This window comes from Sapajus apella, unplaced genomic scaffold (assembly GCF_009761245.1).
Source record: "Sapajus apella isolate SASKATOON/1434 unplaced genomic scaffold, GSC_monkey_1.0 scaffold8, whole genome shotgun sequence".
Classification (NCBI taxonomy): domain Eukaryota; kingdom Metazoa; phylum Chordata; class Mammalia; order Primates; family Cebidae; genus Sapajus; species Sapajus apella.
This window is the reverse complement of record NW_022436948.1, coordinates 5,960,179-5,973,238: the sequence shown is the minus strand read 5'-3', so window position 1 is coordinate 5,973,238 and position 13,060 is coordinate 5,960,179. Positions and strand designations below refer to the sequence as shown.

The window sequence follows — 13,060 nt, the reverse complement described above, 5'->3', positions numbered from 1 at the left end:
AAAATTTTGCATCCAACAAAGTACCATTATTTGGAACCTACGAACTCAAACAAATCAGCAAAAAAATCCCAAATAATCCCATTAAATGTGGACAAAGAATCTGAATGAATAATTTTCAAAAGAAGATATACAAATGGCCAAGAAACATGTGAAACACTGCTCAACATCGCTAATCATTAGGGAAATGCCAATTAAAACCATAATGAGATACAACCTTACCCTAGCCAGAATGGCTATTATTGAAAAGTTAAAAAGCAATAGATGTTGGCATCGATGTATTGAAAAAGGAACACTTATACACTGCTTATGGGAATATAAATTAGCACAATCTCTGTGGAAAACAGTATGGAGGTTTCTCAAATAACTAAAAATAGATCTACTTTTAATCCAGCAATTCCACTACTGGGTATCTATCCAAAGGAAAGGAAGTCATTATATTAAAAAGATATCCACGTGTCTGTGTTTATCACAGCACAATTCACAATTGCAAGGATATGGAATCAACCTAAGTGTCCATCAACTGATGAATGAAGATTATATATATATATACATACATACATATATATATATATATGCACACACACACACACACACACACACCATGGAGTACTATTGAGCCATAGAAATAATGAAATAATGTCTTTGGCAGCAGCATTATTCTAAGCAACATTATTCTAACTTACTTCATAATTCCTGAAGTAATTCAGGAATTGAAAAATCAAATAATGCATGTTCTCATTTATAAGTGGGAGCTAAGCTTTGGGCACACAAAGGCATACAGAGTGCTATAATGGACACAGGAGACTCAGAAGTGGGAAGAGTGGGAGGGAGGTGTGGGAATAGAAAACTACATATTAAGTACAATGCACGCTACTCAGATGACGGGTCCATCAAAATCTTGGACTTTACCACTATGCAATTCATCTATGTCACAAAAGCCACTTGTATTCCTAAAGTTATTGAAACAGAAAAAATAAAAAAATAAAAAAACAAGTAGCCGGTAAGGGGAAAGGTTACAAGTGGAGGGTTGGAGGGAGAGGCAGATCTTTCCTTTTCGTAATGTTAACATATTATGAAGATACGATTTATTTAAATCACCTGATGCTTGTTTGAACACTAAAAAAATCAATGCGAATGTATACACGAGCATTTGGGATGTGAAGCATCTACTGATTAAAACCTTTAATTTATTCTTTGGCAAGGCACTCTGCTGTCAAAATATCCTATCATTTAACCCTCATAACTCCATTTTGCAGTTGAGGAACATGAAACTCAGAAGAGCTCAAAAACATTGCCCAAGTTTACATAACTAAGAAGCAGTGGACCTGGGATTTGAAACCAGATTATCTGACTTCAAAGTTCAAACTGTTAACAACTGTCACACAATCCCCTTAGAAGTTGCTAAACATTCTGGGATTACTTTTTTGTAACAGCTTTATCTAAGTATAATTCACATAGCATAAAATTTGTGTTTTTTAAAATTATACTTCAAGTTCTGGTATACATGTGGAGAACATGCAGGTTTGTTACATAGGTATACATGTACTAAGATGGTTTGCTGCACCCATCAACCCACCATATACATTAGATATTTCTCCTAATGCTATCCCTCCCCTAGCCCCCCTACCCCTGACAGACCCCAGTGTGTGATGTTCCCCTACTTGTGTCCATGTGTTCTCATTGTTCAACTCCCATTTATGAGTGAGAACATGTGGTGTTTAGGTCAAAATGGATTAAAGACTTAAACGTAAGACCTAAAACCATAAAAACCCTAGAAGAAAACCTAGGCAATACCATTCAGGACATAGGCATGGGCAAAGGCTTCATGACTAGAACACCAAAAGCAATGGCAACAAAAGCCAGAATGGACAAATGGGACCTAATTAAACCAAAGAGCTCCTGCATAGCAAAAGAAACTATCATCAGAGTGAAATGGCAGCCTACAGAGTGGGAGAAAATATTTGCAATCTATTCATCTGACAAAGGGCTAATCCAGGATCTACAAAGAACTTAAACAAATTTACAAGAGAAAATTTGTGTTCTTATGCTTACTAGAGCTCAGTGGTTTTCAGTATATTCACAGAGTTGTATGACTATTACCAATATCTAACTCCAGAACATTTTGATCACCCCAAATGGAACCTTATACTTATTGGGCTTTGTAAATATTAAAGCATTCTGTGCATCAGAAAATGAAAGGCCAATCTGGAGAATGGGAGAAAATATTTGTAAATCACCTATCTGATAGGGAACTTACATCCAAAACTCTTAGAACTCAACAATGAAAAAACAAATAACCCAGTTTAAAAAATGGACAAAGGATTTGGAAAGAGATTTATCTAAGAAGATATCTCAATGGTCATTGGCAATGGCTATCATTGTCCCTCCTCCCAGTCCCTGGCAAACACTAATCTACTTTCTATGAATTTTCCTATTTGGGGTATTTCATATAAATTGAATCAAATAATACATGGTCATTTGTACATAGCTTTTTTCACTTAGCAGAATGTTTTCAAGGTTCATCTGTGTTGTAGCATGTATCACTATTGCATTTATTTGCATGACTGAATAATATTCCATTAAAGGACATATCACATTCTGTTATCCATTCACTAGCTGATGGGCATTTGGGTCATTTCCACTTTTTAGCAATTATGGATAATGTACCTATAAATATTCATGTACACATTTCTGTGTGGACAAATTTGTCTTAAGTATGTGCCTAAGAGTACAATTTCTGGGTCATATGGCAACTCTATGTTTAACTTTTTGAGAAATGGTCAAATTGCTGTTCAAGTGGCTGCCACATTTTCTATTCCAATCTGCAAGGTATGAGGGTCCCAATTTCTCCATAACCTTTTCAATAATGGTTGTGTTTTTAAAACTATTTTAGCCATCCTAGTGAGTGTGAAGTGGTGTCTTATTGTGGTTTTGATTTGTAGTTTCCTTATGACTAATGATGTTGTGCATCTTTCACCACTGAGATATCTTCTTTAGATAAATGTCTTTCCAAATCCTTTGTCCATTTTTTAAACTGTGTTGCTTGTTTTTTCACTGGTGGGTTGTAAGAGTTCTGGATATATGTTCCCTATCAGATATGTGATTTACAAATATTTTCTCCCATTCTCCAGATTGTCCTTTCATTTTCTTGATCCACAGAATGCTTTAATATTTTTACTAAGTCCAAATCATGTATTTTCCCCTTTGTAGCATAGGTCTTTGGTGTCATAGCAAGGAAACTACTGCCTAACTCACAGGCACAAAGATTTCCTCCAATATCTTATTCTAAAGGTTCTATAGTTTTAGCTCAAATTTAGGTATACAATTTGTTTTTGGTTAATATTTGTAAATAGCATGAGGAGGGACCCAACTTCATTCCTGCGTCCCAGGAAATTTGTATTTCTACATTTATTCATTTAAGCCCTGTAACAGTACTCTGAGGTAATTTGAGAATTAAAAATCAAAGGCACAGAGAGATTAAGTGAATTGCCCATGGTACACAGCTAATATTTGGCAGAACTAACCAAGTTTTACTTTAGCATCCATCTTCTAAAATATCTCACCCTAAAACAAAATTGACCTTTCAAAAAATAAAGACTGGATGGGCTGTTCAACAAATTATGCTAGAACAACAGACTAACCATTTAAAGATATTAGCTCCTGCTCATAATTTGGCAAACATATTAGTTCCTACTCATAATTTCTATCACAATAAATTCCATAAGCGTTAAAGAGTTAAATGACAAATATAGAATATTTGTACTCTTGGGAGACATAATTATTTTGTGTGCATGTTATGAAAAAGCTGTTATGTTTAGCTACATAACAATTTTTAACCTGTAGATCAAACACTATAAAGTAGAATGAAATGTTTCACACTTGCTGTAATGGCAAAGAGTTTGGATAGACTAACCTTTCCACATACGGTTATGCCTCAATGACAGGAATGCATTCTAAGAAGTATGTTGTTAGGCAATTTCGTCCTTGTGTGAACATCATAGAGGGTACTTACACAAACATGGGATAGCTTGCTATACACTGAGGCTCTATGGTACAGCCTATAGTTCCTAGGCTACAAGCCTGTACAGCATCTACGTACCAAATACTGTAGGCAATTGTAACACAAAGATGAACACTTGTAACACAAAGGAAAGCTTATGCCTGTAATCCCAATGCTTTGGGAGGCCAAGGCAGGCAGATCACTTGAGGTCAGGAGTTCGAGACCAGCCTGGCCAACATGGTGAAACCTCATCTCTACTAAAAATACAGAAATTAGCCAGGCATGGTGGCGGGCACCTGTAATCCCAGCTACTTGGGAGGCTGAGGCAGGAGAATCGCTTGAACCTGGGAGGCAGATGCTGCAGTGAGCTGAGATCGCACCATTGCACTCCAGCCTAAGCAACAAGAAACTCCTTCTCAAAAAAAAAAAAAAAAATTGGATTATATGTGTCTATGTATACTGTATGTGTATACATACAAACGTATGCACACGCACATGTACAAATATACACAAACACACATACACACATATATACATTCTAAGCAAATAGGGTTCTTGCTTATCCATAGACATAACCAATTTCTCCCTTCAGCCTTCGCCCTTGCTATTCATTTGCCTGGAATGCTTTCTCCAAGACGTATGCACACCTTGATTTCTTTTTTCTTTTTTTTTTTTTTTTTTGAGACGGAGTTTCGCTCGTTACCCAGGCTGGATTGCAATGGCGCGATCTCGGCTCACTGCAACCTCCGCCTCCTGGGTTCAGGCAATTCTCCTGCCTCAGCCTCCTGAGTAGCTGGGATTACAGGCACGCGCCACCATGCCCAGCTAATTTTTGTATTTTTAGTAGAGACGAGGTTTCACCATGTTGACCAGGATGGTCTCGAGCTCTTGACCTCATGATCCACCCGCCTTGGCCTCCTAAAGTGCTGGGATTACAGGCATGAGCCACCGCGCCCGGCCCACTTTGATTTCTTATATCACTCTATCCTTTGCCAGGCATTATATTATATACCCATCTGCATGTCTTTCTTCTCAAGGGAATACATGCTGCATGATGGTGAACTAATACTTGGTCTTGTTCAGAGTGTGCAGGGTGTAGAACAATTCTTGACAATAGGGGGTGCTCAGTGAACTCTGCTGATGGGCAAATGGGTGGCTCTGGCCAGGGGCAGCCAAAAGACAGGAGGAGACTCCAAGGGAGCTAAGCAGTGACCCCACAGCCAAGGACCAAATGGGAGGGCAGACGTCTCAGCAGAGGCCAGTGTGGAGGATAATGGCTGACCAAGAGTGCGGAACATTCATGCCTCTGGCCACAGGGGAAGGCCAAGGTACAGGGAGGACCTTAAATCAATGGAAAAACATTGAAATAGCTTAAATTACCCCAAAGTAGAAAAAATAAGTTTTAGTTCCCTGATAGAAGGGAGCCTCAAAACAGAAGGATGAAGAGGAGGAGAGGCAGGAGGAGGAGGGGAGAACAGTAAAAGGGAAAAATAAGATTTTTGCTGGCTCCAGTAATTTTTTAAAAGGTTTATCCTTCTCCCTAACCAGGTAATGACCTCCCTGCTCCAAGCCACCAGATGTGGCCAGGTCCGAGTACTGCCGTCCACCTTAACTGTCCTCCCATGGAGCTGCTCTATCCCAGCCTGAAGCATGAGCTGCAAATTCCTACAGCTTTTCAATCCAGATAAAATTCCTTATTCTTTCAGAGCTGTTTATTTCAGCATGATTACCGAGGGGAGCACTGTGGCTGAATTGCACTCCATGAATTGGTGATGCTGCTGTCTCCTTACCTGATTAGTTTGGATGCCTCCAACTGCAAATGTGAAAACCCTGACGCTTTTTGGCCTAGACAGCAAAAGCAATAAAGTCCCAGGTCATCTCATGTACTGCCAGGCATTATGGGGTCAAGAATTAAATGAGACAAACCTCTCTTGCAGAGTCCCGTATTAAGAATACGGAAATCTTTTCCAGAAACTCCTAGGAAGATCTGTTTTTACATTTCATTGCTCAAATCCTGGTCATCTGACCATCGTTAAATCAAAGGGAGCTGCTGCCTTTGATGGATTCTGGCCAGGGCTCATACCCAGTGGCTTTGATGGATTTGGACTCTCCTGCTTAGGCAGGTGATCTGGCTTGTGGAAGGCTTCCCTCCAACACAAGACTACAAAAGAGTTCTGTTGTCACTGAGTGTACAGTGTCCTGGGCCTGCTGTAATGAAGTTCCACAAACTTGGGGACTTAAACAACAGCAATTGATTCTCACACCTTTCTGGGAGCCTTACATTCAACATGAAAGTTCAGGCAAGGCTGGAATCCCTTTGAAGCTTCTATGGGAGACCTCTTCCTTACCTTGCCCAGTGTCTCTTAGCCTGTAGCAGCATAACTCCAATCTCTGTCTCTGTCTCTGCCCACCCACGTTTTCACCATCTGTGTCTGCATCCAGATTCCCTTCTTTTTATAAGGACACCAGTCATATTGGATGAGGGATTTGGCCTACTTCAGTAGAACCTCATCTTAACTAATTATATCTGCAAGGTATAAGAACACTATATCCAAATATGGTCACATTCTAAGGTACTGGAGGTTAGGTATTCAACATATAAATCTAGGGGGTGGATGGGAAATAATACAACTTTTAGCACAGAGAAAGAAGGGAAATTGAAATTGGAGCAGGGAACAAATTGCATCTGCTATATTAACCCTCCTGTTTTACAAATTCCTTGTTTACCCCAGAGAATCTTTAGCTGGTGGAATTTCAGGCTGACTTGGGAAGTGAAATGTCTATGTTTGCTTGGAGCTCAGGACACCCTACAAAGGGCGTGGCAGCTGCTGAGGGGCTTCCTTCACTGAGTGACGTCCCGTCCACCACACTTACTTTTCCCAGATTCCTCCCATTTTCTGCTTCTGCCTCCAGAAATTTGTTCTCAAACAGTTCTGGGGGGCAGTAGTGCAAAATCAAAGCACTGGCACAACTGCAGTCCCTCTGAAGCTTCTGCGGGAGACCCCTTCCTTGGAAAAACTCCCAGCAAAGTGGCAGACATATCTGGCATCTGGACTTGAGAGGGAAGCAGGAGGGATATGAGTATTGCATATGTGCAGGATGAATTGTTGGGGGTGGTGCTAGAGGGCTGGTGACTATGAATTTAGTAAAATGCATAATCTGGGAGATTTTAAATCTGGGACAGCTCATATTCTATTTCAGGCACTAACTTGTCATGTCTGGGAAGGCCTTACACTATCATTCAGAAATGATGATTGATATGGTTTGGTGTGTTCCTACCCAAATCTCATGTTTGATTGTAATTCCAGTGCTGGAGGAGGGGCCTGCTGGGAGGTGATTGGATCAATGCCCTGTCTGAGTGATCATAAGGAGCCTGGAAAACATATGGGGTTGATTCAAGGTAGCCAAAGCTTCACCTTGTGGGGCAGCTTGGGCTTGGGGTGCTTCCTCCTCCAAGAAGTATCTCAGAGCAATGCTACAGGGACTGGAGATTTCTATTTAGCTCACTAGGGGTTAAAGATTTGTGGGTCCTTATGGCAGTGGGTGAAGGCAGAAAGTAAAAAAGGTTGACTGGATTATCCAGGCATAGATACAGATTCTTTTGACAGGAAAGGAGATGGGTTATTATACGTCAAACCCAACATATCTGCTCTGGCAATGACAGGGCTTGAGAGCAGCTTGAGGTCAAATCACAATATGGAGATCTGCCCAGAAATAGCCAAGACCCTGCGGACCGTCAGATCAGAGCTGAGTGAGTTGGCACATGCACTTGCATTCTGACAGTCAGAGATCTGCTGGGCATCATAACCCACAGACCTGCCTGGATTCAGCATGGAGTAGGGAGACCACATTACCTAGGCTGGACTGGAGCCCCACGGGTTGACTGTAGGAGCTGTTCATTAGATTCCAAGAGTAACTGACTTTCCAGGGAAGCGCCTGCCCCTGATTGATAAGTGGTGGTCTGTTGTGCTGTGTGCAGGGATCAGAAAGGACCTATGCAGAGCAGCCCACCAAAGAAGAGCTGCTTGTTCACCGTGGGCCACAGGTTCACACTGAAACCAGTGTTCCTGGAAACACGAGGCTTCGGATCAGCCAGTGGGAGAAAGTTGGGAGCGGGGAGGATATAATTTGGGCACCTGAGGCAAACCTTCGGGATGGCTATCCACTTAAGAGATTCGGTGGTTTTTGGAGCTGTGAAAGGAAATTAAATTTTGGGACCCCCCAAACTCATCTAGCCAAAGAGAAAAGTCAAGATGGGAACTGGGTCACGCAAGCCTGCCTCCATCTTTTAGTTCCTAAGTAAGATGGCTACTGCAAGATGAAAAGCTACATGCCTCCCTAATATTTTGCTCACAAGGAAATTCCTGGTGAGTTGTTAAAACTTCACTATGGCAATGCAAATTGATAGCTTATCTTTACAGGTTCAGTCACCCTGCCCACCAGACATACATGTGTAACTGATTGTTCTCCTACCCCCCTTTTTTTTTGTCTGTGTTATCTTATGTGAAATGCACATTTCCCACATTTTTCCTCTACCCCTTTTGTTTATGTGAAAACTGTGTGCTTCTCAATATCCCACCCTCTCCCTTTCAAATTTGGAGCCCTCAAAGTCATCCTCTGGGAAAAGAATAGACCTATCTCCAGGGTGAGTCCTTAGCTTTGGCAAATAAATATTGGAAAATGATCGAGACTTGTCTCCTTGTCTCATTATTTTCCACGATTGACAGAGCTTTTCTTTTTTTTCTTTTTCTTTCTTTCTTTCTTTCCTTTTCTTTCCTTCCTTCCTTCCTTCCTTCCTTCCTTCCTTCCTTCCTTCCTTCCTTCTTTCTTTCTCTCTCTTTCTTTCTCTCTCTCTTTCTTTCTCTCTCTTTCTTTCTTTCTTTCTCTTTCTTTCTTTCTCTCTCTTTCTTTCTTTCTTTCTTTCTCTCTCTTTCTTTCTTTCTCTCTCTTTCTTTCTTTCTTTCTCTCTCTTTCTTTTTTTTTTTTTTTGGCATAAAGGCATTCCCTGGGTGCCAAGCAGTCTCTGGTTGGGGGAATAGGCACATGTGTGGCATAGTGTCTGCAGCCCCTTATCCGTCTGGAGTATAGGGTAGGATGTCGTCATAAGAGGTCAAATTTGACTGCAAGCAGAGCCTACTCCCTCTGCCTTTTCTGCCAAGGCTCCTAATTGTTATCTCACATGATAATGCTTTTGAGTAAAACATAAACCAGAATTGCCATGACAGTGTAGACTCAGAGGCAGGAACCCCAATGGAGCTGGAAAGATTCTCATGCAGTAGCCTTCTGTCCCGTGGATTGCCTTCCATGGCAATTCCATACATGCTTGCCTGCTTTCCTCTTTGCTTGTGGCGTCCTTATGCTTGATTCAACAACAAAAAGAAGTGTGTGTGTGTGTGTGTGTGTGTGTGTGTGTGTGTATGTGTGTGTGTGTTTATGTGTGTGTGTGTGGTGGGTGTTTATTGTTAAAAGGCTTTATTTTTGGAGTGATGTTTCTTGAAAGCAGTAAGAAAACTTCTCATATAGGAGACTCATCCATGCAGGTTCCCAGGATCCCACAGTGAGCCCCAAGAAGCAGGTCCCATCATGAGAGTTGGGGTCTTTAAATTATGTTTACAGCCAGCACCAGCCATCCTGGGAGTCCAGACTTCCTGCAGGAGCAGCTGTCTTAATTTCCTGACATCATCTGATTAGACAACAAGGCCTCCCCTATTGAATTTAGAAATATTTGCAGCCCATTTTTTAAAAAATGACTTATAGAAAGGGAAGAGTACATAATGTGTTTATTTAGACCATTAAACTCTCCTTTATATCTATTTTTTTCAGTTTGAGATCCTCAAACATTTTACTGACTTTTCTTAAACAACCAGGGTTAGTAAAAAGACATTGGCCATTGGAGTTTCTAAAGACACTACTCCAGGGCTGAGCTTTGGGTGAGTATTACACAAGAATGAAAATACCTCCCCATGGGCCATGGAAGTCCTTCTTTTTTCTTCCCGTTTCCCAGGCCGTGGCCTTTTAATATTTTTTTTTCAGAATCACTTTCTGGAAATGCGCCTATGCACAGCACCATCAATATATGTTTTCTCTTTCTTTCCATCCAAAGAATCACTTACTCTATGTATGTATTAGAACACTTATTTAAAGTATCTTATATCTTACAACATGTTTTCACATGTGTTATCTTGTTTCATTTTCATGCTAACTCTATGAAGATGGCATAGTTCTTATATTGCATAGGCTCAGACAAACAGTCATGGAGAGGTGCATTTAACTTATTTAAATCCACCTCTCCATGGCTAGTTTCTATTAGTTTAAGAATCTAAAATTTGGCCAACTCTGTCATCTCTCTTTCAAGTATGCTCACTTTAACTGTTCTCCTCTCCCATCTCCTCCATGTATGTCAGAACATTCAAATGGAGAGTTACTCTTGCCTGGCGTCTTTCAGTTTCTTGTGTCTGCTTTCTCTGCCTCCTCTCCCTGGAACACCCTCTCTAGCCTCAACAGTCCTGCCCTTTGAAGTCTTGTGTGTCTTTAAGACTGAACTCAGATGCTGCATCTTTTCATTCTGTAGTTTCTTAGTCAACTGGTGCTTCTGTAACAAAGTGCCACACAAACTGGGGCTTATCAACAACGGAAATGTATTTCTCACTATTCTAAGGCTGGAAGTCTGAGATCGGGCTGCCAACAGGGGCAGGTTCTAGTATCCTCTTCCAGGCTGCCACCTGCTCGTGTATCCTCGTGAGGCAGAAAGAGAGAGCAGGAGAGCTCTCTAGGGTCCCTTCTATAAGGACACCAATTCCATCCCTGAGGGCTCCCTGCTTGTGACACAATCACTTCTCAAAGGCCTCAGCTTCTAATATCATCACATTGGGGGTAAGATTTCAAAATGGACTTTGAAGGGACACCGACATTCAGTTCCTTGCACATGGTCACTGATTCTACAAACAGAAACAAATCACACCCTCTTCTGTGCACCCTGGTGTTCTGGGCTCTGTTCCACCAGTTGTGTATTCTGCCAGACAGGAATTGGACATATACACACCCAATTATCCCCAGAGAACAAAGACTCCCAGAGGGCAGGGGCCAGCTCATCCCCTTAGTCCTTCCCGATGCTGCACAATTACCACAGAGTGCAGAGATCTGGAGAGAGGGCACATGGGGACATCTTCTACCCTTTAAGTCTATTTTCCATGAAGCTTTCCTTAATTCCCTGAAGCCAACATTTCCGTCCTCTTCTGAAAGTCACAGACGTGATCCATGTGACTCTTCACCCTGCATTATAATCAGTGGCCTCTATCTTTTTCCTTTTATCTCCCCTTCCAAAACATGAGGCCTGTCATTCATGAGGGTAAGATCCGTGGTTGATTGTACTTCCAGCCTTCATAAGGTCTCATATATATTAGATCCAAGATATGTGTTTATGGACTAGAAAATTGTCTTATACATTTAAAATCTATTAAAATAACTGCAAAATACACTTTTTCCATCAGGGAGAGATGGAACAACTCTGGTCAATATTGCTCCTCAGATTTTGGGTTTCCATACTATTTCATCAATTTATAACTTTAAAAAATTAGCATTTTACCTCTGGATTAAAAGGATACCACAATTTGTTATCAATTTCTTGCAAATCAGTTCCTCCAGAGTATATGATTTAAAAGTTGAAAACTTGGTATTGAGTATATGCAAAATACATTTCAAAACAATGCCATTTCAGAATTATAATCCATTTCACAATATAAAAGTTTAATAAATAAACACTTAGATGTTTTGTTATTCTGTTGGAAATAGAATAACTAAAATAAACTCTTAGTGAGTTACAATGGGTATTTGTCTGTTTAGCTAGCCTTTCAGTATCAAACACACACAAATATATACACCCCAGTAAATGTTACTTTTAAATCCCATCCTTCTAATAAATCTTATGGTAGACACTTTTCCAAACTATGCATAGCAGAATTAAAGTTAAAAAAGAAAAAAGGAAATTCAAGGGCCAGGCATGGTGGCTCATGCCTGTAATCCCGGTGCTTTGGGAGGCCAAGAGGGGCTGATCGCTTGAGGAAACGAGTTTCAGACCAGCCTGGGCAATAAAGTGAGACCCTCATGTTTACAAAAAAAAAAAAAAATAGTTGGGCTCAGTGGCAGACACTGGTAGTATTAGCTACTAAGAAAGCAGAGGCGGGAGACTCCATTGAGCTCAGGAGTTTGAGGGCACAGTGAGCTTTGAAGGCACGACTGCACTCCAGCCTGGGCAACAGAGTGAGCCTCTGCCTTAAAAAAAAAAAAAAAAAAAAGTGAAAGATTTGGCTTTGTGCTTTTCAAAGATGCTGCTAGTGTTGATAAGTTTTTGGAGCTGAAAGAACACAAACTGGATGACAAATTGATAGATCCCCAAAAGGGCCAAAGCTTTAAAAGGGAAAGAACCCCCCAAAAAGGTTTTTGTGGGTGGACTGAGCCAGGAGACTTCTGAAGAACAAATTAAAGAATATTTTGGAGCCTTTGGAGAGATTGAAAACTTTGAACTTCCCATGGATACAAAAACAAATGAAAGAAGAGGATTTTGTTTTACCACATATACCTAGGAAGAGCCAGTAAAAAAACTGTTAGAAACCAGATACCATCAAATTGGTTCTGGGAAATGTGAAATCAAAGTTGCACAACCCAAAGAGGATATAGGCAGCAACAGCAACAACAAAAATGTGGAAGTGGTGCTGCAGCTGGTGGACGAGGTGGTAAGAGGTGTGGTGGCCGAGGTCACCGAACCAGGTATTTAATAACTGTCATGATCAAGGATATGGAAAAAACCATAGTGCCTATGGAGGTGATCAAAACTATAGTGGCTATGGTGGATATGATTACACTGAGTATAACTATGGGAACTATGGATACGGACAGGGATACAGTGGCCAACAGAGCACTTACGGCAAGGCATCTCGAGGGGGTGGCAATCCCCAAAACAATTACCAGCCATACTAAAGGAGAACATTGAGAAAAGAGGAGGAGATGTTAAAGTCAGCCATCTTGCAGGACGACATTGAAGATTGGTCTTCTGTTGATCTA

The 13,060-nt window shown here is 40.9% G+C and overlaps 1 protein-coding gene and 1 pseudogene across 1 annotated transcript in view; one reads left to right on the top strand and one right to left on the bottom strand.

Moving 5' to 3' along the window:
• DSCAM (DS cell adhesion molecule) overlaps nt 1–13,060 on the bottom strand; it is a 644,712-nt gene that overhangs the window by 226,597 nt on the left and 405,055 nt on the right. The window lies entirely within an intron of this gene.
• LOC116550723 lies at nt 7,697–12,989 on the top strand (annotated as a pseudogene).